Consider the following 24,483-nt stretch of genomic DNA (forward strand, 5'->3'; position numbering starts at 1 on the left):
TAAGTTTAGGAATTTCAGGAATAATTGTAAATTGTTTCTATCTCTGAGACCCCGTTCATCTGGAGATTCAGCTCAGCAACTTAAAATTGTTATCTCTTTTTTACGGGGCGACCCTCAGGATTGGGCTTTCTCGCTAGCGCCAGGAGATCCGGCATTGGCAAATATTGATGCGTTTTTTCTGGCGCTCGGATTGCTTTACGAGGAACCCAATCTTGAAGTTCAGGCAGAAAAAGCCTTGCTGGCTATTTCTCAGGGCCAGGATGAAGCTGAAGTGTATTGCCAAAAATTTCGGAAATGGTCCGTGCTTACTCAGTGGAATGAGTGTGCTCTGGCCGCAAATTTCAGAAATGGCCTTTCTGAAGCGATTAAGAATGTGATGGTGGGTTTCCCCATTCCTACAAGTCTGAACGATTCCATGGCACTGGCTATTCAAATTGACCGGCGTGTGCGAGAGCGCAAAACCGCTAATCCTCTGGTGGTGTTGTCTGAACAAACACCTTATTTAATGCAATGTGATAGAATTCAGACTAGAAATGAGCGGAAAAATCATAGACGTCAGAATGGGTTGTGTTTTTACTGTGGTGATTCTACACATGTTATATCAGCATGCTCTAAACGCCTAACAAGGGTTGTTAGTCCTGTCGCCATTGGTAATTTGCAACCTAAATTTATTTTGTCTGTGACTTTAATTTGCTCATTGTCTTCTTACCCTGTTATGACGTTTGTGGATTCAGGCGCTGCCCTGAGTCTTATGGATCTGTCATTTGCCAAGTGTTGTGGTTTTGTTCTTGAACCGTTGGTAAATCCTATTCCTCTTAGAGGTATTGATGCTACGCCATTGGCGGAAAATAAACCGCAGTTTTGGACGCAGGTAACCATGTGCATAACTCCTGAACATCGGGAGGTGATTCGTTTTCTTGTTCTGCATAAAATGCATGATTTGGTCATTTTGGGTCTGCCATGGTTACAGACCCACAATCCAGTCTTGGATTGGAAGGCAATGTCTGTGTCAAGTTGGGGCTGTCAGGGAATTCATGCTGATTCTCCGCCGGTGTCTATTGCTTCCTCTACTCCTTCGGAAGTTCCTGAGTATTTGTCTGATTATCAGGATGTATTCAGCGAGTCCAGGTCCAGTGCTCTGCCTCCTCATAGGGACTGTGACTGCGCCATAGATTTGATTCCAGGTAGTAAATTTCCTAAGGGAAGACTATTTAATCTGTCTGTACCTGAGCATGCCGCAATGCGTTCGTATATCAAGGAGTCTCTGGAGAAGGGGCATATCCGTCCATCCTCTTCCCCTCTTGGTGCGGGATTCTTTTTTGTGGCCAAGAAGGACGGATCTTTGAGACCTTGTATTGACTATCGGCTTCTGAATAAAATCACTGTTAAATTTCAGTATCCTTTGCCTCTGTTGTCGGACTTGTTTGCCCGGATTAAAGGTGCCAAGTGGTTCACCAAGATAGATCTTCGTGGTGCGTACAACCTTGTGCGCATTAAGCAAGGAGATGAATGGAAGACTGCATTTAATACGCCCGAAGGTCATTTTGAGTACTTGGTGATGCCTTTTGGGCTCTCTAATGCTCCCTCAGTGTTTCAGTCCTTTATGCATGATATTTTCCGGAAGTATCTGGATAAATTTATGATTGTTTATCTGGATGATATTCTGGTTTTCTCTGAAGATTGGGACTCACATGTGAAGCAGGTCAGGATGGTGTTTCAGGTTTTGCGTGAGAATGCTTTGTTTGTTAAGGGCTCAAAGTGTCTCTTTGGAGTACAGAAGGTTCCCTTTTTGGGGTTTATTTTTTCCCCTTCTGCTGTGGAGATGGACCCAGTCAAGGTCCGAGCTATTCATGATTGGACTCAACCCACGTCAGTTAAGAGTCTTCAGAAGTTCTTGGGTTTTGCTAACTTCTACCGTCGTTTTATCGCTAATTTTTCTAGCGTTGTTAAACCTTTGACGGATATGACCAAGAAAGGTTCTGATGTTGCTAACTGGGCTCCTGCAGCCGTGGAGGTGTTCCAAGAGTTGAAGCGCCGGTTTACTTCGGCGCCTGTTTTGTGCCAGCCTGATGTCTCACTTCCCTTTCAGGTCGAAGTGGACGCTTCTGAGATTGGGGCAGGGGCCGTTTTGTCGCAGAGAGGCCCTGGTTGCTCGGTAATGAGACCATGTGCTTTCTTCTCTAGGAAGTTTTCGCCTGCTGAGCGGAATTATGATGTTGGCAATCGGGAGTTGCTGGCCATGAAGTGGGCATTTGAGGAGTGGCGTCATTGGCTCGAGGGTGCTAAGCATCGTGTGGTGGTCTTGACTGATCACAAAAATTTGATGTATCTCGAGTCTGCTAAACGCCTGAATCCTAGACAGGCCCGCTGGTCATTGTTTTTCTCCCGTTTTGACTTTGTGGTCTCGTATTTACCAGGTTCAAAGAATGTGAAGGCTGATGCTCTTTCAAGGAGCTTTGTGCCTGACTCTCCTGGAGTCGCAGAACCAGTTGGTATTCTTAAAGAGGGAGTTATCTTGTCAGCCATTTCTCCTGATTTGCGACGTGTGTTGCAGAGATTTCAGGCTGGTAGACCTGACTCTTGTCCACCTGACAGACTGTTTGTTCCTGATAAGTGGACTAGCAGAGTCATTTCCGAGGTTCATTCCTCGGTGTTGGCAGGGCATCCGGGAATTTTTGGCACCAGAGATCTGGTGGCTAGGTCCTTTTGGTGGCCTTCCTTGTCACGGGATGTGCGGTCATTTGTGCAGTCCTGTGGGACTTGTGCTCGAGCTAAGCCTTGCTGTTCTCGTGCCAGCGGGTTGCTCTTGCCCTTGCCTGTCCCGAAGAGGCCTTGGACACACATTTCCATGGATTTCATTTCAGATCTCCCGGTGTCTCAGGGCATGTCTGTCATCTGGGTGGTATGTGATCGCTTTTCTAAAATGGTCCATTTGGTACCTTTGCCTAAGCTGCCTTCCTCTTCCGATCTGGTTCCTGTGTTCTTTCAGAATGTGGTTCGTTTACACGGCATTCCTGAGAATATTGTGTCTGACAGAGGATCCCAGTTTGTTTCCAGGTTCTGGCGATCCTTTTGTGCTAGGATGGGCATTGATTTGTCGTTTTCGTCTGCCTTTCATCCTCAGACTAATGGACAAACGGAGCGAACTAATCAGACTCTGGAGGCTTATTTGAGGTGTTTTGTTTCGGCAGATCAGGATGATTGGGTGACCTTCTTGCCGTTGGCTGAGTTTGCCCTTAATAATCGGGCTAGTTCCGCTACTTTGGTTTCGCCATTTTTCTGCAACTCTGGTTTCCACCCTCGTTTTTCCTCGGGACATGTGGAGCCTTCTGACTGTCCTGGGGTAGATTCTGTGGTGGATAGGTTGCAGCAGATCTGGAATCATGTGGTGGACAACTTAAAGTTGTCACAGGAGAAGGCTCAGCGTTTTGCCAACCGCCGCCGCGGTGTGGGTCCCCGACTTCGTGTTGGGGATTTGGTATGGCTGTCTTCTCGATTTGTTCCGATGAAGGTCTCCTCTCCTAAATTTAAGCCTCGCTTCATCGGTCCTTACAAGATATTGGAAATCCTTAATCCTGTGTCCTTTCGCTTGGATCTTCCGGTGTCGTTTGCCATTCACAACGTGTTCCATAGGTCTTTGTTGCGGCGGTACGTTGTACCTGTGGTTCCTTCTGTTGAGCCTCCTGCTCCGGTGTTGGTTGAGGGCGAGTTGGAGTACGTGGTGGAGAAGATCTTGGATTCTCGTCTCTCCAGGCGGAGGCTTCAGTATCTGGTCAAGTGGAAGGGCTATGGTCAGGAGGATAATTCCTGGGTGGTTGCCTCTGATGTGCATGCGGCCGATTTAGTTCGTGCCTTTCACGCTGCTCATCCTGATCGCCCTGGTGGTCTTGGTGAGGGTTCGGTGACCCCTCCTTAAGGGGGGGGGTACTGTTGTGAATTAGACTTTTTGGCTCCCTCTTGTGGTTACTAGTGATATGACTCTGGGATTGTCTTTCCTCAGTTTGGCACCCACCTGGGTCGTTAGTCCAGGGGTGTTGCTATTTAAGCTTCCTGGATCCTTAGTCCAGTGCCTGGCATCGTTGTAATCAGATCCTTTCTGTTTGCTCCTGTCTGCTGATCCTGGTTCATGCAAAATTAAGCTAAGTCCTGCTTCTTTGTTTTTTGGTTATTTGCTTGCTTTCATTTTTGTCCAGCTTGTACTAAATGTGATTCCTGACCTTGCTGGAAGCTCTAGGGGGCTGGTGTTCTCCCCCCGGGCCGTTAGACGGTTCGGGGGTTCTTGAATATCCAGCGTGGATATTTTGATAGGGTTTTTGCTGACCATATAAGTCATCTTACTATATTCTGCTATTAGCTAGTGGGCCTCTCTTTGCTAAATACCTAGCTCATTCTTACGTTTGTCTTTTCCTCTTACCTCACCGTTATTATTTGTTGGGGGCTTGTATCCAACTTTTGGGGTCTTTTCTCTGGAGGCAAGAAAGGTCTTTCTTTTCCCTTCTAGGGTTAGTTAGTTCTCCGGCTGGCGCGAGACGTCTAGAACCAACGTAGGCACGTTCCCCGGCTGCTGCTATTTGTGGTGCTAGGATTAGATATATGGTCAGCTCAGTTACCACTGCCCTATGAGCTGGTTTTTTGTGTTTGCAGACTTAGTAATTATTTCTGAGACCCTCTGCCATTGGGGTCATAACAGTTCCCCGCTGACAGACGATACCGCTACCCTCCCTAGACAGGGACAATCACTAGATTGGTCCACTATATGGATCTGAACAGCTCATAGGAGTATACAGGATTTATTCCTCTGACCTTGATGTATGAGGAGACGTTTATTCTATACGTAGCTATCCGGGGATCCCCACATGATTTTGAGGACCATCACGGGACATTCATCCTATTACCCTCATCTACACTAAGCTATAGGATCCATCGTATGACCTCCTAAAAGTTGGCGTGAGCCACACACATATATTTTTTTCCTGCATAGCGCTGCGAGTATACTGAGGAAGGTCATTGCTGTTGACCGAAACGTTTATACAAGTGACTGCCAATAAAATCCTTTCAGTTGACAAGCTGAGTGGCAAAATTTATCATATTTAGTTTCTGGTGTGGGAACCTTCTTTTGAGCACCACCACAGCTGTGCCACGATATACTTTGACACGTATCTATATATGAGGCCTAGTCATGTGTCAGATGTATCTATATATGAGGCCCAGTCACGTGTCAGATGTATCTATATATGAGGCCCAGTCATGTGTCAGATGTATCTACTGTATATATGAGGCTCAGTCATGTGTCAGATGTATCTATAGATGAGGCTCAGTGATGTGTCAGATGTATCTACATATGAGGCCCAGTCATGTCTCAGATGTATCTACACTCACCGGCCACTTTATTAGGTACACCATGCTAGTAACGGGTTGGACCCCCTTTTGCCTTCAGAACTGCCTCAATTCTTCGTGGCATAGATTCAACAAGGTGCTGGAAGCATTCCTCAGAGATTTTGGTCCATATTGACATGAGGGCATCACACAGTTGCCGCAGATTTGTCGGCTGCACATCCCAAAGATGCTCCATACAAGGCAGGATGGATCCATGCTTTCATGTTGTTTACGCCAAATTCTGACCCTACCATCCGAATGTCGCAGCAGAAATCGAGACTCATCAGACCAAGCAACGTTTTTCCAATCTTCTACTGTCCAATTTCGATGAGCTTGTACAAATTGTAGCCTCAGTTTCCTGTTCTTAGCTGAAAGGAGTGGTACCCGTTGTGGTCTTCTGCTGCTGTAGCCCATCTGCCTCAAAGTTCGACGCACTGTGCGTTCAGAGATGCTCTTAGGCCTACCTTGGTTGTAACGGGTGGCGATTTGAGTCACTGTTGCCTTTCTATCAGCTCGAACCAGTCTGCCCATTCTCCTCTGACCTCTGGCATCAACAAGGCATTTCCGCCCACAGAACTGCCGCTCACTGGATTTTTTTTCTTTTTCGGACCATTCTCTGTAAACCCTAGAGATGGTTGTGCGTGAAAATCCCAGTAGATCAGCAGTTTCTGAAATACTCAGACCAGCCCTTCTGGCACCAACAACCATGCCACGTTCAAAGGCACTCAAATCACCTTTCTTCCCCATACTGATGCTCGGTTTGAACTGCAGGAGATTGTCTTGACCATGTCTACATGCCTAAATGCACTGAGTTGCTGCCATGTGATTGGCTGATTAGAAATTAAGTGTTAACAAGAAGTTGGACAGGTGTACCTAATAAAGTGGCCGGTGAGTGTATATATGAGGCCCAGTCATGTGTCAGGTGTATCTATATATGAGGCCCAGTCATGTGTCAGATTTATCTATATATGAGGCCCAGTCATGTGTCAGATGTATCTATATATGGGGCCCAGTCATGTGTCAGATGTATCTATATATGGGGCCCAGTCATGTGTCAGATGTATCTATATATGAGGCCCAGTCATGTGTCAGATGTATCTAGATATGGGGCCCAGTCATGTGTCAGATGTATCTATATATGGGGCCCAGTCATGTGTCAGATGTATCTATAAAGGTATCACACATCTTAAATAACTGAATTTAGGTATTGCATTCAGACCCACTGCCCCCGGTGAATGAGATATGTGCCCTCACCCTCTTTCCCTTGGGTATTATGCCTTGATCCCCCCTCGGTATATAACATCCAGTCACTTGTTTCCTGGTGAATACCTTCCACCCCCATGATGTCTGCCCTTACCACTATTTGACAGAGCGGCCGGTGGTGTAGAGCTCACTGATACTAGCGTGGTCCTGTAATAGGAGACCCCAGGGTAACAAGTCGTCCATGACAATTCTTCCTCCTGGATCTTCCCCATCACCTGTGGGTGATATTATTGAGACGTAGAAGGAACCACAGCAACTCAGCAATTAAGTGGAGACCTCATAAGGCTATGTGCACACGTAGGGAGGGTCCTCTGCGGGATCTCCCGCAGCGGATTTGATAAATCTGAAGGGCAAAACCGCTGCGGTTATCCCTGCAGATTTATCGCGGTTTATCTTGCGGTTTCCGCTGCGGGTTTACTCCTACTATTGATGCTGCATATGCAGCAATATACAGCATCAATAGTAATGTTAAAAATAATTAAAAAATGGTTATATACTCACCCTCTGACGTCCGATCTCCTCGGCGCTGCACGCGGCGGTCCGGTTCCAAAGATGCTGTGCGAGAAGGACCTTCGTGACGTCACGGTCATGTGACCGCGACGTCATGGCAGGCCCTGCTCGCACAGCAACCCTGCGACCGAACGGCCACGTGCAGCGCTGAGAGGTGAGTATATCATTATTTTTTATTTTAATTCTTTTTTTTTACACAAATATGGTTCCCAGGGCCTGGAGGAGAGTCTCCTCTCCTCCACCCCGGGTACCATCTGCACATGATCCGCTTACTTCCCGCATGGTGGGTATTGCCCCATGCGGGAAGTAAGCGGATCAATGCTTTCCTATGTGTGCAGAATTGCCGCGAAGGTGCTGCGGAATGTAAACCGCTGCGTTTCTGCGTGGTTTTTCCCGCAGCATGTGCACAGCGGATTGCGGTTTCCATAGGTTTACATGTAACTGTAAACACAATGGAAACTGCTGCGGACCCGCAGCTGCAGAAACGCTGCGGTTCCGCGGTAAAAACCGCAACGTGTGCACATAGCCTAATGAAGAAAAAAAGAAAAAATTGTTCCAGCACCACGTTAATAAAATCCAGGCTTGAAACTTTATTTTGCCAGAGTAAAAGCAGTGGAGACAAGCTCTTCAAATACACACCAGGACACAAACAGCGACGCGTTTCGATCTACGGATCTTTATCAAAGCTATATACACAGAGTTGTGCGCTCTGTATATACACCCCTGTGACCAATCAAAGCCAAGTAAATGGTCACATGATCAAACATAAGTTCCTTCAAATGTGAAGGAATCCCGAAACAATACAAAAAACCAATATCAAAATATGACATAACAATAAAATTGTACAATATCACAAGTTAAAAACATACCAAAATACATAATAATAATAATAATAATAATAATAATAATAATAATATCAATAATGAAACATCAATTCGTTACGTTTATTGAGACCTGCAGGAAACCGGGTGTTCAAATAATAAATCCAGAAGGCTTCACGGGTGTGAAGAATCCGTCTCATGTCTCCACCACGAGGGGGTTTGTTAACCCGTTCTATTCCCTGCACTCGAAAGAACTTTGTGCTGCGTGCATGGACCGTAATAAAATGCTGGGAAGCTGCAGAAATCGTGCGAGCTGAATCACCAATGTAACCAATATCGTACAAATGTTCACCAATGCGAACCTTCAATTTACGTGAGGTGCACCCAACATGTGATAAATGGCAAGCAATACAATCAATTTTATAAATAACGAAACTGGTGTTACAATTAATATATTGCTTAATATTAAAGCTTTGTGAGTCTTTATAATTGTAAAAAACTTTAGTAATGTTAGCGTTTGCACATGTTCTACAACTATTGGACCCGCATTTAAAGAAGCCATTACAGTCCAGCCACGTTTTATTCTTATTTCTATTGGCACCAAACATACAGTGGGGCAAAAAAGTATTTAGTCATTCAGCAATAGTGCAAGTTCCACCACTTAAAAAGATGAGAGGCGTCTGTAATTTACATCATAGGTAGACCTCAACTATGGGAGACAAACTGAGAAAAAAAAATCCAGAAAATCACATTGTCTGTTTTTTTATCATTTTATTTGCATATTATGGTGGAAAATAAGTATTTGGTCAGAAACAAAATTTCATCTCAATACTTTGTAATATATCCTTTGTTGGCAATGACAGAGGTCAAACGTTTTCTGTAAGTCTTCACAAGGTTGCCACACACTGTTGTTGGTATGTTGGCCCATTCCTCCATGCAGATCTCCTCTAGAGCAGTGATGTTTTTGGCTTTTTGCTTGGCAACACGGACTTTCAACTCCCTCCAAAGGTTTTCTATAGGGTTGAGATCTGGAGACTGGCTAGGCCACTCCAGGGCCTTGAAATGCTTCTTACGAAGCCACTCCTTCATTGCCCTGGCGGTGTGCTTTGGATCATTGTCATGTTGAAAGACCCAGCCACGTTTCATCTTCAATGCCCTTGCTGATGGAAGGAGGTTTGCACTCAAAATCTCACGATACATGGCCCCATTCATTCTTTCATGTACCCGGATCAGTCGTCCTGGCCCCTTTGCAGAGAAACAGCCCCAAAGCATGATGTTTCCACCACCATGCTTTACAGTAGGTATGGTGTTTGATGGATGCAACTCAATATTCTTTTTCCTCCAAACACGACAAGTTGTGTTTCTTCCAAACAGTTCCAGTTTGGTTTCATCAGACCATAGGACATTCTCCCAAAACTCCTCTGGATCATCCAAATGCTCTCTAGCAAACTTCAGACGGGCCCGGACATGTACTGGCTTAAGCAGTGGGACACGTCTGGCACTACAGGATCTGAGTCCATGGTGGAGTAGTGTGTTACTTATGGTAGGCCTTGTTACATTGGTCCCAGCTCTCTGCAGTTCATTCACTAGGTCCCCCCGCGTGGTTCTGGGATTTTTGCTCACCGTTTTTGTGATCATTCTGACCCCACGGGGTGGGATTTTGCGTGGAGCCCCAGATCGAGGGAGATTATCAGTGGTCTTGAATGTCTTCCATTTTCTAATTATTGCTCCCACTGTTGATTTCTTCACTCCAAGCTGGTTGGCTATTGCAGATTCAGTCTTCCCAGCCTGGTGCATGGCTAAAATTTTGTTTCTGGTGTCCTTTGACAGCTCTTTGGTCTTCACCATAGTGGAGTTTGGAGTCAGACTGTTTGAGGGTGTGCACAGGTGTCTTTTTATACTGATAACAAGTTTAAACAGGTGCCATTACTACAGGTAATGAGTGGAGGAAAGAGGAGACTCTTAAAGAATAAGTTACAGGTCTGTGAGAGCCAGAAATCTTGATTGTTTGTTTCTGACCAAATACTTATTTTCCACCATAATATGCAAATAAAATGATAAAAAAACAGACAATGTGATTTTCTGGATTTTTATTTCTCAGTTTGTCTCCCATAGTTGAGGTCTACCTATGATGTAAATTACAGACGCCTCTCATCTTTTTAAGTGGTGGAACTTGCACTATTGCTGAATGACTAAATACTTTTTTGCCCCACTGTACTTGGCGAAATTCTATTGCCTATAGAAGGAGCTTTTCTAGCAACAACATTAATACCAGTATGTAAAATTCTAGCCAGATTCTCATCTTCATATAAAATAGGAAGAAATTTATTAATAATTCCCTTAATCTGATGGAACTGGGGGCTGAATTGAAAGCACACATAAGGTTTACTGGCATTTGAAGAAACCGATGTTTTAGTCGGTTTTTGTGCAATAAGGTCTTCTCGTTTTTTATAGCTGAGAATCTTATGAGCTCTACTGAGTGTCCACTCTGGGTAATTACGACGTTTTAATTTACCTGATATCAAATCCAATTCTCTATTTAAATCATGATCATTACTGGAATTTCGTTTTATTCTGACATATTCACCCACCGGAACAGACCGAATGGTGTGTTTGGGATGTCCACTACTGGCGTGCAAGATAGTATTCCCACTGAGTGATTTATGATATGTGTTAGTTGAAATTAAACAATCTGTTGTGCCACTTAAATTGAGATCCAAAAATTGAATATGGTCATGGTCTTGTCTATATGTGAATCGAATGTTATATTGGTTGGAATTTAGATCATTTATAAATTCCGGTATGGCAGATACATCGGCACCCCAAATTATGAGTAAATCGTCGATGTATCTGCCGTACCATACTAAACAAGACAAAAACGGATTAGACGCGGAAAAAATGAATTCATATTCCCAAAACGCCATCACCAGGTTAGCCAGGGAAGGTGAAAATTTAGCACCCATGGCCACACCAGATTTCTGCAAAAAAAAACTGACCATTGAAAGAAAAAAAATTGTGCGTCATAACAAAAAAAGTGACCTGTAAAATAAAATTCTTTAAATCAACAGAATAATTACTAAATTCATCCAAATGAAATTGAAGGGCACGCATTGCTAAATCATGTGGGATGCAAGTATATAGCGAAATCACATCACAGCATAGCCAGGAGTAATTAGAAAGCCAGACTTTATCCGAAAAAACTTTTAGCACTTCCTTTGTGTCTTTTATATATCCAGGATTTCTACAAACAAGAGGCTTTAATAAGGAATCGACCCACTCACATAAATGCTCATTGGCCGAGCCAATGCCCGAGACTATTGGCCTCATTGGCGGTATGGCATCACTCTTGTGGACTTTAGGAAGTCCATGAAGAATCGGACAAACAGGATCTTTAACAATCAAATAATCCACTTGTTTTTTTGAAAGCACACCAAGGCTGAAACCATCCTCAATGACCTTATCTACTTGTTCCTTAAATTTAATGGAGGGGTTGGAATTAAGTTTCTCATAAGTAGATGTGTCAGAAAGCAATTCCATGATCTTAGAACAATAATCAATTGAATTCAAAACTACCACTAAACCACCTTTATCTGACATCTTAATTACCACATCCTCCATTTCTTTTAATTCCCGCAATGCTTGCCACTGCTTGCGGGAAAAATTGCCAGTGTTGTGATTATAAACAGTAGATGTCATATCTTTACTCAACTTCCTTAATTCCTTTTCCACAACCTCCTGAAACCTGTCCATGCATTCAGATCTTGCATGAACAGGATAAAAATATGGATTTTTAATAACAAAACCAAGAGATTGATCAATGGTGGAAATATCAGGCTGATTTTCTGTATTAAGAGATTGTAACGTGACCACTGCCACCTGTTCAGAAAAATCCATACCCAAAAATTCGTTCTCAAAAAATTCATTATGACAAATATTGTCACTTTGATCTCTACTGTCAGTATTGTCCAAAAAATGTTTTTTAATAGTAAGGTTACGTATGAATTTATTTACGTCTAAAATAGTAGAAAATAGATCAAATTTCTGATGGGGCACAAAGTTGAGACCCAGAGAAAGAACTTCCAATTGGTCCTGCGTGAGACTTCTTGAAGATAAATTTAAAACATTGTCATTAATGGTGGTGTTCATTTGAATAAACGTCTCCTGCGACGAGTTATAACTCCATATTCTTCTGCGGTGCTTCCTACCGCCACGCCTTTTGCGTTTTTTGAATGGCGAAAGAACTTTTTTCTTCCAATGGACGTGGATTCTCCAGATGATAAGTCTGACACACTGCGGTTATTGTCCGATGAATCAGGATCAGATGAATTGAAATTAACATGCGGTTTAGCTGCTGGTTGTCTCTGATTGACTGAGCTGTTTTTTAGAATGGACCTAGGAGTCCTATTGCCGTTGTCCCACTGACCCCAGTCATAAACTTTTTTTGTGGCATAATCATTTAAATCACGGGCAAATTTTCTTCTCTTGCGCTCCATGATGTCCTCCTCTAGTGCACTGACATTGTCATGTATCTTACTGACAAGAGAGTCAAACTGCGTTATCGATTTAAATTGGACCAAGGACAAATTCACAGTTTCCATTTCTTGCTTGAATATTCCATTCATCCATAAACTCAGTGGAATAAACTGTGGTAGGTAATTTCTTAATGCGCAGTCCTATTGGGACCATGTCCTTAGATATATAATTGTTTAAAGTTGTTTGATCCCACCAAACTTTGGTTTCTTGTAACAGAAGTCTTTCCAAGTTATTTAACCCCTTCCTGACATCTGACGTACTATCCCGTCGAGGTGGGGTGGGCCCGTATGACCGCCGACGGGATAGTACGTCATACGCGATCGGCCGCGCTCACGGGGGGAGCGCGGCCGATCGCGGCCGGGTGTCAGCTGCCTATCGCAGCTGACATCCGGCACTATGTGCCAGGAGCGGTCACGGACCGCCCCCGGCACATTAACCCCCGGCACACCGCGATCAAACATGATCGCAGTGTACCGGCGGTATAGGGAAGCATCGCGCGGGCTTCCCTGAGACCCCCGGAGCAACGCGATGTGATCGCGTTGCTGCGAGGGTCTCCTACCTCCTTCCTGGCTGCAGGTCCCGGATCCAAGATGGCCGCGGCATCCGGGTCCTGCAGGGAAGGAGGTGGCTTACCGAGTGTCTGCTCAGTGCAGACACTTGGTAAGCCTGCAGCCCTGCACAGCAGATCGCCGATCTGGCAGAGTGCTGTGCACACTGCCAGATCAATGATCTGTGATGTCCCCACCTGGGACAAAGTAAAAAAGTAAAAAAAAATTTTTTCCACATGTGTAAAAAAAAATAAAAAAAAATTCCTAAATAAATAATAAAAAAAATATATATATTATTCCCATAAATACATTTCTTTATCTAAATAAAAAAACCCAAAACAATAAAAGTACACAAATTTAGTATCGCCGCGTCCGTAACGACCCAACCTATAAAACTACCCCACTAGTTAACCCCTTCAGTAAACACCGTAAGAAAAAAAAAAAAAAAACGAGGCAAAAAACAACGCTTTATTACCATACTGCCGAACAAAAAGTGGAATAACACGCGATCAAAAAGACTGATATAAATATCCATGGTACCGCTGAAAACGTCATCTTGTCCCGCAAAAAACAAGCCGCCATACAGCATCATCAGCAAAAAAATAAAAAAGTTATAGTCCTGAGAATAAAGCGATACCAAAATAATTATTTTTTCTATAAAATAGTTTTTATCGTATAAAAGCGCCAAACATAAAAAAATGATATAAATGAGATATCGCTGTAATCGTACTGACCCGAAGAATAAAAGTGCTTTATCAATTTTACCAAACGCGGAACGGTATAAACGCCTCTCCCAAAAGAAATTCATGAATAGCAGGTTTTTGGTCATTCTGCCTCACAAAAATCGGAATAAAAAGCGATCAAAAACGGTCACGTGTCCGAAAATGTTACCAATAAAAACGTCAACTCGTCCCGCAAAAAACAAGACCTCACATGACTCTGTGGAGCAAAATGTGGAAAAATTATAGGTCTCAAAATGTGGAGACGCAAAAACTTTTTTGCTATAAAAAGCGTCGCTGGTTTCACACTTGCGTTTTTGTCTGCAGCGTTTTTTGCACACAAAAACGCATGCGTTTTTTCCCTATATTTAACATTGAAAACGCATGCGGTTTTTTTGTACGCGTTTGGTCGCGTTTTCAAACGCATGCGGTTTTTTCTGCATGCGTTCATTTTCAGAAATACAACCTGCAGTATTTTCTTGCGTTTTTAAGCACATGCGTTTGCATTAAAAACGCATGCATTTTTATCGAAAAAAAACAGAAAACACACTGAAAAGCCACCCACCACCATCAAGGTGATAAAGGGATCCAAACCCTAACCCTAACTCTACCCTTAACCTCACCCCTAACCGTTTAATGAACATTTTCTGACAGTCATAGTGCCACGTATTTCAGTGCCACGTATTTCAGTGCCATGTATTTCAGTGCCACGTATCACGTATTTCAGTGCCACGTGTTTCAGTGCCACGTATTTCAGTGCCACGAATCACGTATTTCAGTGCCACGTATCACGTATTTCAGTGCCACATATTTTAGTACCACGTATTTCAGTTGCACGTATTTCAGTGCCACGTATTTCAGTGCCACGTATTTCAGTGCCACGTATTTCAGTGCCACGTATCACATATTTCAGTGCCACGTATTTAAGTGCCACGTATTTAAGTGCCACTTATTTAAGTGCCACGTATTTCAGTGCCACGTATTTCAGTGCCACGTATTTCAGTGCCACGTATCACGTATTTCAGTGCCACGTGTCACGTATTTCAGTGCCACGTGTTTCAGTGTCACGTATTTAAGTGCCACGTATCACATATTTCAGTGCCACGTATTTCAGTGCCACGTATTTAAGTGCCACGTATTTCAGTGCCACGTATTTCAGTGCCACGTATCACATATTTCAGTGCCACGTATTTAAGTGCCACGTATTTAAGTGCCACGTATTTCAGTGCCACGTATTTAAGTGCCACGTATTTCAGTGCCACGTATCACGTATTTCAGTGCCACGTGTTTCAGTGCCACGTTTTTAAGTGCCACGTATCACGTATTTCAGTGCCACGTATTTCAGTGCCACGTATTTCAGTGCCACGTATTTCAGTGCCATGTATTTCAGTCACGTTTAGGGTTAGGGTTAGGGTTAGGGCTAGGGTTGGAGGTAAAGTTAGGGTTGGGGCTAAAGTTAGGGTTGGGGCTAAAGTTAGGGTTAGGATTACATTTACGTTTGGATTAGGGTTGGGATTAGAATTATGGGTGTGTCAGGGCTAGGGGTGTGGTTAGGGTTACCGTTGGGATTAGGGTTAGGGGTGTGTTTGGGTTAGGGTTTCAGGTAGAATTGGGGAGTTTCCACTGTCCAGGCACATCAGGGGCTCTCCAAGCGCGACATGGCGTCCAATCTCAATTCCAGCCAATTCTGCCTTGAAAAAGTAAAACAGTGCTCCTTCCCTTCCGAGCTCTCCCGTGCGCTCAAAAAGGGGTTTACCCCAACATATGTGTTATCAGCGTACTCGGGACAAATTGAACAACAACTTCTGGGGTCCAAGTTCTCTTGTTATCCTTAGGAAAATAAAAATTTGGGGAGCTAAAAATCATTTTTGTGGGAAAAAAAAGATGTTTTATTTTCACGGCTCTGCGTTATAAACTGTAGTGAAACACTTGGGGGTTCAAAGTTCTCACAACACATCTAGATAAGTTCCTTGGGAGGTCTAGTTTCCAATATGGGGTCACTTGTGGGGGGTTTGTACTGTTTGGGTACATCAGGGGCTCTGCAAATGCAACGTGACGCCTGCAGACCAATCCATTTAAGGCTGCATTCCAAATGGCGCTCCTTCCCTTCCGAGCTCTGTCATGCACCCAAACAGTGGTTCCCCCCCCACATATGGGGTATCAGCGTACTCAGGACAAATTGGACAACAACTTTGGGGTCTAATTTATCCTGTTACCCTTGTGAAAATACAAAACTGGGGGCTAAAAAATAATTTTTGTGAAAAAAAAAAAGGAATTTTTATTTTCACGGCTTTGCGCTATAAACTTTAGTGAAACACTTGGGGGTTCAAAGTTCTCAAAACACATCTAGATAAGTTCCTTGGGAGGTCTAGTTTCCAATATGGGGTCACTTGTGGGGGGTTTGTACTGTTTGGGTACATCAGGGGCTCTGCAAATGCAACGTGACGCCTGCAGACCAATCCATTTAAGGCTGCATTCCAAATGGCGCTCCTTCCCTTCCGAGCTCTGTCATGCGCCCAAACAGTGGTTCCCCCCCACATATGGGGTATCAGCGTACTCAGGACAAATTGGAAAACAAATTTTGGGGTCCAATTTATTCTGTTACCCTTGTAAAAATACAAAGCTGGGGGCTAAAAAATCATTTTTGAGAGAAAAAAAAAATTATTTTCACGGCTCTGCGTTATAATCTGTAGTGAAACACTTGGGGGTTCAAAGCTCTCAAAACACATCTAGATAAGTTCCTTAGGGGGTCTACTTTCCAAAATGGTGTCACTTGTAGGGAGTTTCAATGTTTAGGCACATCAGGGGCTCTCCAAACGCAACATGGCGTCCCATCTCAATTCCAGTCAATTTTGCATTGAAAAGTCAAATGGCGCTCCTTCCCTTCCAAGCTCTGCCATGCGCCCAAACAATGGTTTACACCCACATATGGGGTATCATCGTACTCAGGACAAATTGCACAACATTTTTTGGGGTCCAATTTCTTCTCTTACCCTTGGGAAAATAAAAAATTGGGGGCAAAAAGATCATTTTTGTGAAAAAATATGATTTTTTATTTTTACGGCTCTGCATTATAAACTTCTGTGAAGCACTTGGTGGGTCAAAGTGCTCACCACACATCAAGATAAGTTCCTTAGGGGGTCTACTTTCCAAAATGGTGTCACTTGTAGGGGGTTTCAGTGTTTAGGCACATCAGGGGCTCTCCAAACGCAACATGGCGTCCCATCTCAATTCCAGTCAATTTTGCATTGAAAAGTCAAATGGCGCTCCTTTCCTTCCGAGCTCTGCCATACGCCCAAACAGTGGTTTACCCCCACATATGGGGTATCAGCGTACTCAGGACAAATTGTACAACAACTTTGGGGGTCCATTTTCTCCTGTTACCCTTGGTAAAATAAAACAAATTGGAGCTGAAATAAATTTTGTGTGAAAAAAAGTTAAATGTTCATTTTTATTTAAACATTCCAAAAATTCCTGTGAAACACCTGAAGGGTTAATAAACTTCTTGAATGTGGTTTTGAGCACCTTGAGGGGTGCAGTTTTTAGAATGGTGTCACACTTGAGTATTTTCTATCATATAGACCCCTCAAAATGACTTCAAATGAGATGTGGTCCCTAAAAAAAATGGTGTTGTAAAAATGAGAAATTGCTGGTCAACTTTTAACCCTAACTCCGTCACAAAAAAAAATTTTGGTTCCAAAATTGTACTGATGTAAAGTAGACATGTGGGAAATGTTACTTATTAAGTATTTTGCGTGACATATGTCTGTGATTTAAGGGCATAAAAATTCAAAGTTGGAAAATTGCAAAATTTTCAAAATTTTCGCCAAATTTCCATTTTTTTCACAAATAAACGCAAGTTATATCGAATAAATTTTACCACTAACATGAAGTACAATATGTCACGAGAAAACAATGTCAGAATCGCCAAGATCCGTCAAAGCGTTCCAGAGTTATAGCCTCATAAAGGGACAGTGGTCAGAATTGTAAAAATTGGCCCGGTCATTAACGTGCAAACCACCCTTGGGGGTGAAGGGGTTAAACCCTCATGCAAGTCAGGTGCCACATTCAATTCATCTATCTCATTAGAGAACACCTTTGCAGCCTTCTGTGATCTGTCTCTGATCAAATTCATAGCCATAATGAAAAGATGTTTAAAACTTCAATGATAAAAGAAAAAAAGGGGGGAAAATTTGTTGGTCCTGGGTGCTGCATATAATTTGCAATAACACTATGTGTCATATAGCATGAGAGCAATAATAACACGGGAGCAACGGCAATCTATTAAACAACAATCTATTACACAAACAGCGACGCGTTTCGATCTACAGATCTTTGTCAAAGCTATATACACAGAGTTGTGCACAGACAGACAGACACAGAGATCGAAACGCGTCGCTGTTTGTGTCCTGGTGTGTATTTGAAGAGCTTGTCTCCACTGCTTTTACTCTGGCAAAATAAAGTTTCAAGCCTGGATTTTATTAACGTGGTGCAGGAACAATTTTTTCTTTTTTTCTTCATCTGATTACTACGCTGATCCACGTGGAGTTCCGTGCACCTGTAGTGGCTACTCAGTGAGCTGGTTCCATTTTCTCTAGCTGTTTTCTGCACATAGCCTAATACCACAGAGCGGGGGCCCGAGTGCGGACGAGCAGAGGGCAGAAAAGTCACCACCCCCTGACCCCATAACTACAGAGTCTAGTCCTCTGTTGGTATTAATTAACATCAGCACAAACACTGCGCCCCTGCCGGGAGCTTCATGGCCGAGCAGCTGTATGCAGCTTTAAATAACCAAGCACAATGTCGAGTGTTGGATGAAGTAGTGTAAATCCGCCACCTCTGAACACTGGAGGAGACGTATCCTGTGCAGTGATGGATCGCACTTCTCTATCTGCGTCTGGTGAAGCAGTCTGGGTTTGGTAATTCCAGGAGAACATTACCCCCTGATTGCATTGTGCCCCTGTACAGATGGTGGAGGGTGATGATGCCATGGGCTGTTATCAGGGGGCGGCCTCGAACCCTCAGCTCCAGTGGTGGGGAATCTTCATCTTCACCAAAAGACATTGTGGACAATTGTAGCTTCAGGAGACTGTGAGCCCGGCCTCCCCCAACATCAGTTTCTGGACTCACAAATGCTCTACTGGATGAAGGGGCAAAAATTTCCACAGACGACTCCAAAATCTTGTAAAAAATCTTCCCTGAAGAGTGAAGGCTTTTTTTTTGGCGGCAAAGAGGGAAAAGCATGGATGGGCAAGAATAGAATAGGATGTCAAAAAAGCCCCAGTATGGTGAACGTGTAGTCGCCGCGACACATCTCTGCACAGTCGGCAGTCGTCTGTCATGGCATCAACACTGACGGCGTAAGAACCAGACCCGCAGTGATGGGTGATATCAGAGAGGCTGCGGCGGGAGTCAGACCCCTGCTACAAAGTATCACACTATTATTAGAGAGGATGTGTTTTTGGCTTCCATTATACAGCGCCACACAGACCGTTTTCCCCAATGGGTTAAAAGCTAGGACCTATTTTAGCAGATAATGATGTAGCTGAAGGAAATATGATTTCTCGCAACACTCTTTCTATTCAAATAGGGACATCTTTGTTCTTGCCATAGTTTTTTTTCCACTCCTTGAGGTTACAGCATTGCTTTTAAGTGTAAATATGAAACTCTCCTTGAAAGAATGAGCCATTCTGGAGAAAGCGTCTCTGCCGGGGAAGATTCCTCATTATCGAATGAGTGGAACCTATTTTGAAACCTAAAACATGCCTTTGATGGAGTTTAAAAAACACGCAGAGACGAAGAGCTGTCTCTTCTTGACGAGATTAATGCAGCTCTTATTGAGGGTTCTGTTGCAATTTGTCTCCGATTTTTAGGCGCATCGACTTGCTGACATAAAAGCAGAGTGCGGAGCGGGAGGAACGTTACATGAGGATGAGGAGACCTGAAGGAAATGATCTTTTCTGCAACAAACTCATTTCACCACAAAAACTCTGTGTTCTCTGGGTCTATCAGACGACACGAATCCCAGAAATGAGGGGTCTCTAAAGTAGGGGGGACAGGAGCAACGAAAAATCTGCTGACAACAAGTTTAGAACGGAAACTTTGGTGATTTCAGAAATCTACAATGTGTTGTTTGTCAGCAGGAAACAAGCACAACAAACAGGAACCGAATCAGTGATAGTCAAAGACAGAAATGTTGTGTCAGTCAACATCGCAGAGAAAACGCAAATTACATTCATTATATGCAACGAGTTTAATGGAAGAGAATTAATTAATCTCTATAAACAGCAGTTACAGTGCGTATAAAAAACATCCTGTGTTATATTCCAGAGCTGCAATCACTATTCTGCTGGTGCAGTCACTGTGTACATACATTACATTACTGATCCTGAATTACATCCTATATTATACTCCAGAGCTGCACTCACTATTCTGCTGGTGCAGTGACTGTGTACATACATTACATTACTGATCCTGAGTTGCATCCTGTATTATACTCCAGAGCTGCGCTCACTATTCTGCTGGTGCAGTCACTGTGTACATACATTACATTACTGATCCTGAGTTACATCCTGTATTATACTCCAGAGCTTCACTCACTATTCTGCTGGTGGAGCCACTGTGTACATACATTACATTACTGATCCCGAGTTACCTCCTGCATTATACTCCAGAGCTGTACTCACTATTCTGCTGGTGCAGTCACTGTGTACATACATTACATTACTGATCCTGACTTACATCCTGTATTGTACCCCAGAGCTGCACTCACTATTCTGCTGGTGCAGTCACTGTGTACATACATTACTGATCCTGAGTTACATCCTATATTATACTCCAGAGCTGCACTCACTATTCTGCTGGTGCAGTCACTGTGTACATATATTACATTACTGATCCTGAGTTACCTACTGTATTATACCCCAGAGCTGCACTCACTATTCTGCTGGTGCGGTCACTGTGTACATACATTACATATCCTGAGTTACATCCTGTATTATACTCCAGAGCTGCACTCACTATTCTGCTGGTGCAGTCACTGTGTACATACATTACATTACTGATCCTGAATTGTATCCTGTATTATACTCCAGAGCTGCACTCACTATTCTGCTGGTGCAGTCACTGTGTACACACATTACATTACTGATCCTGAATTGCATCCTGTATTATACTCCAGAGCTGCACTCACTATTCTGCTGGTGCAGTCACTGTGTACACACATTACTGATCCTGAGTTACATCCTGTATTATACTCCAGAGCTGCACTCACTATTCTGCTGGTGCAGTCCCTGTGTACATACATTACATTACTGATCCCGAGTTACCTCCTGTATTATACCCCAGAGCTGCACTCACTATTCTGCTGGTGCAGTCACTGTGTACATACATTACATTACTGATCCTGAGTTACCTCCTGTATTACATTCCAGATCTGCACTCACTATTCTGCTGGAGCAGTCACTGTGTACATATATTACATTACTGATCCTGAGTTACCTCCTGTATTATACTCCAGAGCTGCACTCACTATTCTGCTGGTGCAGTCACGGTGTACACACATTACATTACTGATCCTGAGTTACATCCTGTATTATACTCCAGAGCTGCACTCACTATTCTGCTGGTGCAGTCACTGTGTACATACATTATATTACTGACCCTGAGTTACATCCTGTATTATACCCCAGAGCTGCACTCACTATTCTGCTGGTGCGGTCACTGTGTACATACATTACATATCCTGAGTTACATCCTGTATTATACTCCAGAGCTGCACTCACTATTCTGCTGGTGCAGTCACTGTGTACATACATTACATTACTGATCCTGAATTGTATCCTGTATTATACTCCAGAGCTGCACTCACTATTCTGCTGGTGCAGTCACTGTGTACACACATTACTGATCCTGAGTTACATCCTGTATTATACTCCAGAGCTGCACTCACTATTCTGCTGGTGCAGTCCCTGTGTACATACATTACATTACTGATCCCGAGTTACCTCCTGTATTATACTCCAGAGCTGCACTCACTATTCTGCTGGTGCAGTCACTGTGTACATACATTACATTACTGATCCTGAATTGCATCCTGTATTATACTCCAGAGCTGCACTCACTATTCTGCTGGTGCAGTCACTGTGTACACACATTACTGATCCTGAGTTACATCCTGTATTATACTCCAGAGCTGCACTCACTATTCTGCTGGTGCAGTCCCTGTGTACATACATTACATTACTGATCCCGAGTTACCTCCTGTATTATACCCCAGAGCTGCACTCACTATTCTGCTGGTGCAGTCACTGTGTACATACATTACATTACTGATCCTGAGTTACCTCCTGTATTACATTCCAGATCTGCACTCACTATTCTGCTGGAGCAGTCACTGTGTACATATATTACATTACTGATCCTGAGTTACCTCCTGTATTATACTCCAGAGCTGCACTCACTATTCTGCTGGTGCAGTCACGGTGTACACACATTACATTACTGATCCTGAGTTACATCCTGTATTATACTCCAGAGCTGCACTCACTATTCTGCTGGTGCAGTCACTGTGTACATACATTATATTACTGACCCTGAGTTACATCCTGCATTATACTACAGAGCTGCACTCACTATTCTGCTGGTGCAGTCACTGTGTACATACATTACATTACTGATCCTGAGTTACATCCTGTATTATACTCCAGAGCTGCACTCACTATTCTGCTGGTGCGGTCACTGTGTACATACATTACACATTACTGATCCTGCGTTACTGTCTGCATTATTTTGCAGAGCTGTGCTTCTATATTCAGAGAAATCTCCTTCCATGCTTCGCTGCTGGTTCGGTGTCTGTATACTGTAGAGTTCGCCCTGCTGTACATTGTAGTGCCCTTGTTCCATCAGGCTCCGTACTCCCCATCACTCTCCACATTACAGATGCTCAGTAAAGCTGTAGATGAGTGTTTGTTCAGAAGCTTTATGACTATTTTCAATAACAAGAGATGACAGGTGAATGGTGGTATAATGGGATGGAGGATGCAGTTGGCGGCTTTTTATGTTTGTTGCACATCCAAAGCTTTCAAGCTCATGAGAAATATAAATATGTATATGTGTAAATCCTATAGTCCCAGCACCGTGTGCATCTGATGAATACACAACATGTATGCGCTCTGCATCTAGCAGCCAACTATAGAAATCATTTCCTTCATAAGCAGCAGAGCCTGATGGGATGACTAATTCCACCAATCTGACATCTAATGGGCTCCAGATCAGCCACAAAGTCAGGGTGTCAGGGACCTATGCTGCACTTTGGGTGGGAGGAATATTGTGGGCAGGCAGTTGGCCATTAGCTGTCCCTAGCCACTTAGCATTGCTGGGAAAACTCCTTGTGATTCCGATTGTTGAAGGCAAAAGACATGACTTTGCTCACAAAAGTCCTTTTCAGCTGGATGCCAGCCATGAAAATGTATAATAGACAATAGCACAGTGAACCGAATCTGTACAGACACCTGAATGGAAGCATCATCAGTAGTTGATAGCAGCCTCTTATGGACGCCGGCAGCCACGGACTTCATATGTGATTTCCTCCATCACAGAAGCACAGTCTGAATTTATGGTAAAATAAATATCAAGTGCGGCTCCAAAGCAGAGGATTCCAGCAATGGATTTTACTCGCTTCTTAAGAGTTTTGGGACGTCTGTTCAAAAAGAGCCACATAAATCATGAAGTTTATAAACTTCACCTTCTCCACATGAGGGAATATTGTATTTGGCAATATTGCCGACTGTGACATCTCCATCAATCAACGGCAATGAATGCCATAGACAAATGTTATTTATGTGAAGAGGATAAAATCTCTCCGCTGGTTGCTGATGACCTGTGGGCCCAGAGCACTGTACACCCCGGCGGGGATGTCACCTCTTCACCAGCTATAATTCTGGAGCAGGGGGTGCGCGTCAGCCTGAACGTAAAGTCTCCAGACCGAGGCACCAGCCAAGTGACATCCACTGTGATAAGCACATGATACATATCGGGGGTCTAACGGGGCCCCACGAGGTGACACAGACCTGTCCTAGGGCCCACATCACTGAAAGATACAATATTACCATCATGGGGATTCCACACTGCATTGTTCGCCTCCAATATGGATCCTGATTTACAAAAAAACATGTTCTCTTTGTGTGAATTCAATGTTGTTTACATTTTTGTTTCAATTTGTTGTTTGTTTACTGTGTTTCAACTCACGTAAAATGTATAAAGCAAGTAGTAACAATGTGTAAACCGTGCAGAGCTAAGCGTCTCCACGGATGACAGACTGCAACAAATCCCCAGTGCAGTCCGACCGCGGAGCCAAATATTCTCTTACCCTTCCTGGATAACCCACTCATGGGCTCTATAGAGGTAATCCCCACTGAACATATTCCTGGAGTCACCCATCAGCGGGGTTCTCCGGGGAATTACAGCGACCACAACCATCTTCACAAAGAACACCCACTAAGCTCCGAGCCTGCAGCATGCCAGGCCGTCATGTCACATGAAGCTGGGATGTAAGATAAACCCACATAAAGCAGCATATCCAGGGTTGGACTGGCCTGGCGGGTATCGGGGACATCCCCGGTGGGCCATTGCTGTAGATGAGATAGAGGGGGAAGAAAAAAAAAGTTTGCATCGCACGTCTCGATGAACACTGACAACTGTGAGTCTGACGTC

This window comes from Ranitomeya variabilis, chromosome 4, assembly GCF_051348905.1.
Source record: "Ranitomeya variabilis isolate aRanVar5 chromosome 4, aRanVar5.hap1, whole genome shotgun sequence".
Lineage (NCBI taxonomy): Eukaryota > Metazoa > Chordata > Amphibia > Anura > Dendrobatidae > Ranitomeya > Ranitomeya variabilis.